Source organism: Sturnira hondurensis, unplaced genomic scaffold (assembly GCF_014824575.4).
Source record: "Sturnira hondurensis isolate 20B ecotype Veracruz unplaced genomic scaffold, ASM1482457v3 Scaffold0016462, whole genome shotgun sequence".
NCBI lineage: Eukaryota > Metazoa > Chordata > Mammalia > Chiroptera > Phyllostomidae > Sturnira > Sturnira hondurensis.
In genome coordinates, this window is record NW_028089093.1 from 7277769 (window position 1) to 7283327 (window position 5559).

Here is a 5559-nt window from a genome sequence, read left to right on the forward strand (position 1 = left end):
GCAGAAAGGAAGACATTTTGTTGTGAAGATGGTGAGTGAATGAGAGATGAGGAAGTGGAAACATAAGTTTGAAGGGTAGTTATACAAAGGAGGCAAGAGATAAAGGAATCACTGAGAGATAATATAGAGCTGGATTTTCTTAAACCTGGATTTTATTTGGTTATTTGGTTTGTTCATCAGTTGGATATTTTTTAAAGTATTTGGGATTATTTGAAAAGGAAGCTGAAATGTGAGAAACTGCTGATTAATGAAACAGAAATCTGGAGGGCAGAACTGGGGACTCAGTTAAGACTCTACTTCATTGCTACTTATGGAGATTATTGTAGGAAGTGTTTTTAAGCTTATTCCACTGCAATATTGAAGCATCAGAGGAAGTGCAGCTATTCAGAGTTGGTATTTTATAATTTTTATATTAACAAATAACTGTAAAAAGCCTTAATCCTATTCTTGATTCTGCCATTTTGTCACCTCAGCCAGGTTACTTAAACTTTCTGAATCTCAGCATCTTCATCTGTATAAAGTCCATTATAAGGGTGGGCATGCCTGACCCTGCATGTGTCCACCCACATATCCGACATAATCCTCTAAAATCAGATGAAAGACATAATTAAATAATGTGATTGCTTAATAATATATAAAATATTACTAAAGAAAAGTTGTTTTTAAATATTATATAACAAATGTGATTTAGGATTAACGTTTCAGTTTCTTAAGGAAGTCTGCTTCTTCTCAAACTAATTATGATGCTATTTGGAATTATTAGATAATAAATTATTACAGTAAGTCCCCTAATTATAGGAACATATATCTTGATATGCTTTTCAAGGAAAATATTCTGTTAACAGTTTCAAGCTTTGCATTTTTATAAAAAATATGAAGCAATTAAACATTATTCTAATCAGACATTTTTCCAAATATGGGATTTAGTTTTTCTTCCATGTGGAACTTCATTACTAGAGCACATCTTACTGTTTGGTATGGAGATGAGTAAGGAGAAAGGATTTGCAAATGCATTTCCCATTCCTTTGAATGGGAGTTATAACTGCTCACGAGAGAGCAAATCTCTCTGCAGTATTTATTCATGATTTGGTACAGAGGCCACTGTGAAAAGTTCTTCAAACTCCATTGGGTTATATGGCAAATGTCCCCCATTTTTATTAATCAACTAAATATTCACTATCAACTAAATGACTGATTTTGTGTAGTATGGCTTTATTTTTCATAGAAAATATGTTAGATATAAAATATCTAAATATCTTTCACTTTAAAAGAATTGTATAAAAAAGAAATAGAATTCTACGCAATGTTGAAACAAGCAGTTAGACAAACTATAAAGACGTTTGTTTTTATCATAATTAGTATATCTAACTTTTAGAAATAATAATACATGATAAATTTTGAATTGTAAAGAGTAGTTTTATGTCATAAATTTATTTACAATGAAAATAGTGTGTTTAGGTTTGTAGACTGTGGCCTACAAGATATTTCTTTCTACACTGAGATACAAAAAAATTTATTACTTTTTCTACTTTTGAGGTCTATTTATAGAAATATGGCCACAAAATGTATGGCAGAGTCATCAGTGTCAAATGTGTTGCACAGTGTTATTGTAATGGTTATAAATATTAACAACCATTGCAATAGTTATTAATGCTGAATGAATGATCAGAACATCTCTATGAATTCAGCACTACTTTTACCTCATTAGCATTTAAAAATGCTAACATTGTATGAACTCATGGTCACAGAACTAACATGTAGCAAGCCATGAATTAAGTTCAGGGGCTATGGCCAATGGGGAGCTTTGGAATTGAGCCTTTTTTAAGGCTCTTACCCATTCCCTTGTCATCTCTCACTATTTATGTAGAGGTCTACCTCCCTTACAGGTTTTGGTATTACCAGCTTCTCTTTTGAATATACTACCTCTCTCTTCCATTCTTCACACTCTACTTAACACTAACTTAGATCTAGCCTATGAGTTTCAGATGAAAAAAAACAGAGTAATTCTGAGAATACGTTCACTTGATTAGCAAGTTTGATGGTCCAACATTCAAATCCCTACATTTAAAACAGAAAATGTCAGATTCATTTTCAGATCTCCTGTTCCTGCACATAAAAAGTCAGTAAAAGGCAGCTACTTGTTCCCTGCACTCACCATACCCAATTACAAATTCTGAAAACTTAATTTTCTGAGTATTTTTCTAATCTATCTTTCCCTTTCTTATATGAATTTACTTGGATTTTTGCCCAGGATATAGTCTTTCATAATAGATTATAGCTAATGCTACTTCACTTGCCTTTTTTCAATCTTGTCTTGCCCCTATCCAGTCCATCACCCACAGTATAATAAGAATAATTTCACCATTTCTTCACCCTTCAGTGTACAGTAAGAGCTTCTAATTACCTTCCAGATTCAACCTACTTCCATCAGGATTCTTTTGGAGAAGCCAATAGGAGAGACACAGAATAACAAACTTATTATAGTGATTTGCTCTTACACAATAGTATAAGGTGCTTAAAGAGCTTATGTGTAGCTGACTCATCAGTGTCTAGCACTAGGTCAAAGTCAGCAGAGTAGCCAGTCCTAAACACGACTATGGTGGATCTTCTGACAGTGTTACTAATTGTATGGCTTCTTCGCTAGAACAGATAATATTATAGAACAAAGACTGCGTGTTTAATCTTTGTACATTTAAAATTTATTATAAGACTGGACACACAGTAGGTGTTCAATAAATGTTGTCGCTTGATTAAAGGAAAGCCGTCTTTAACTGTATGCTCAGAATTGCTTTCAATTGCTAGAGGGAGAGGCTCAGTAAGTTCTCTCAACAGACTCAAATTAAAGTGATAAGTGCAGTCAAAGCTTTTTTAACTGTACATTGAACTTATAATCGAAGAAACACAATATGCCAAACTGTATAAGATCCTGTTTGTACCAAATCCATTTTTATTTGAATGGCTTTTTAATTGAAACTTTATCATAAATAAGTAGATTAAATGTAAATCACTTCTAATTCTTATGTTAATATAAAATCCTTGTGGGTATTACAAGGGATGGTAAGAAAGCATGCATGCTAATTTTATTAAAGTCAAATAATATTATCTTCTGGAAAATTATCCTGAAAATATGCTTTTTAAAGTAAAATTAATAACCAGACTGAACACATTACTGCTTTGATGTGAAATGTGTCATGATTCCAAGGTGAAATGTTACCTAACATAGGGATGGATCTCAAATCCACATCTCTGGGTTCTTTCTCTTATTAACTGGTAGTTTTTATTGAGTAAACCACTTATTGTTTTAAAGAACTTTATAAAAATTCCCTGCCTCTACTTTTCTGCAATGGTGACCTTTGGCTAGAAGAAAGTGGACTTATTTTTCAGAATGGTTATCCAGGGACCATATACACAAAGCCAAGTTCAGCAACATTTTGGGATGGGCTGTGTACTAACCAGCTGACTGGGCTTGGGGACTGAGGTTCACAGGGCCATACATTTACAGCTGATGTTTCCCGAGTGCGTAGAATTGAGCCAGAAGCAGCTGAACATAGCCATGATTCAACAACAGCAGCAACAGAACTAGTCAGAGACAAAATCCAGGACTCAGAGCCATAGATTGCTGGGTCAGGAATTTGGAAATATGCAGAAACTCTGATTTGAGGTGGAACAAACCAAGTAATGACACATGCCCCGAGAGGCATGGGTGATTTATAAAGTGAGTAATTTTTAAGGCAATTGTCGCAAGCATAAATGTATGGGTGTGTCAGAGTGACTTGAAGTTTGAGACAGATGAAAATGCTTTTAACTATAGTCAGCCTACCATTCACTTACTTCCATCAGATTGGGTTAACAGCAGGTCTCTGCTTTTTAAAGATAAAGGATTCCATCACTCCCATCCTTTTCCCCAACATTCTATACATTATGACTGAATTGATATTTAATTTTGGCTGAATATTGCATCCCTCTGTAGTTTAAATGATGAAGCTCTTACCTTGCATTTTTAAAATTCAATCAGTAGAGACTAGTCAGTGTCATTATTTTCTGACTTACCATAACACTATTATTACAATATCATAATTTTTTCTGAATGTGGGACTTTAAAATTAGATTCTTTATTTTTGGATTGTCATCAAATGTTACTTTAGATTTCAGGCACATTGTTAGGTGTCACCAGAGTTTTAGTGAATATTTCTCCCATTATAGGAGGATTTCTCAAACATCTTTTGCATGGGTTTCTCCTCATTCTTGCCGACTTTAAAAAGTCTTTCCTTGGTCTGTTGCTTGTTAAACTGGTTATCCCAGTTTCCTTTGAAATACATGGCTTTCATGGGAACCAGACCAGTAACCTGAGTAATTGAACTGGAGACAGCAGCTCTGTAATTTTACCTTCCGTCTTGTTACACTACCAAAGTGTTTACATGTTTTTCTGGCCCCCTCTGTAGTTTTTTCGGAGAGCTCTTTCATCTCCTTGGTAGAATTTGTGGCAGGGATCTTTGAAAGATGAGTTGAAATCTTACAACTTTTCTGCAAAGATCCTGTTGGGAGTTCTAAGCGAATACTACACACCTGTCCTGTTAACTTCAGCGAGAAGCGATTGGAAATCTCCACCTTGCCACCACTTTGACTTTAAGGAAGTTCCTGAACATCTGAGCCACCGAGTTACCCTTTGTCTCCTTGAAAACCATGGTCAGGGCAGAGGTGTTGCTCACGGGCAAGAAAAACATGTTTTTCCAGTTGTGTTCACCCAGCTTTTACAAAAGATTTAAGGCAGAAGTGCCGTTTACTTCCACCAGAGTATCCATGATGGTGAGTCCCAGAGCGTGGGAGATTCAGCAGGATTGAGTGCACCAGGGGAGGACGGTATCACAATTTTGTGCATAACACCAACTCATGCTTAATTATCTTTGCAGACATCTTTATTGTTCTTTAATAGAAATATCACTGCAAACTGATATAGATTTGCCTTAAAAGAATAATCTAATGAATAAATGAGGTTACTGAAATAAATTTTTAAAAGTTATGTATTTTTCCTATGAAATGAGTAATTCTTTAGAAATCACTGAGGCTTGGAATCTGAACTTTGCCAAAATACCTGGGATGTGTTTGCTATGTAGTGTTAAACACAGAAAAGAAAGAAAGAAAGAGAGAAAAATATTCTAGTATTGTTTCATGTTGAAGAAATCAACTGTTACTTATTTGTTCATTTACTACAAAAAAAAAACCCCAAAACCTGTCCTGAATTAAAAACAAATGAATTGTCAAGATAACAGGAGAGAGTGTGAGATAGAAGAGAAACAGTGAGAACAAGATAAGCAGAATTAGGTGTCAGAAAACTTGGTCCAAGTCCCAATTCTGCAACACATGTAAATGATCTTTTCAATTATAAAACTAAGGTTTGGGTCAAATGGTCCCTACGGATCCTTTGAGAGCCTTAGTAGCACTCAGGCTAAAATTCTTTAAATTGACCACAGTTTTATAATTCTTATTTAAATGTGGAGAAAATAAGCAAAGATACAGATATTTTACATAAAATTTGCCTGGGAGACAAAATTCGATGGA

At 34.6% G+C, this 5559-nt stretch overlaps 1 pseudogene; it reads right to left on the minus strand.

Annotated features, from left to right (window-relative positions):
• Window positions 1-4178: 4178 nt before the first annotated feature.
• On the minus strand, window positions 4179-4802 carry LOC119000933 (serpin B6-like; annotated as a pseudogene).
• Window positions 4803-5559: the final 757 nt, after the last annotated feature.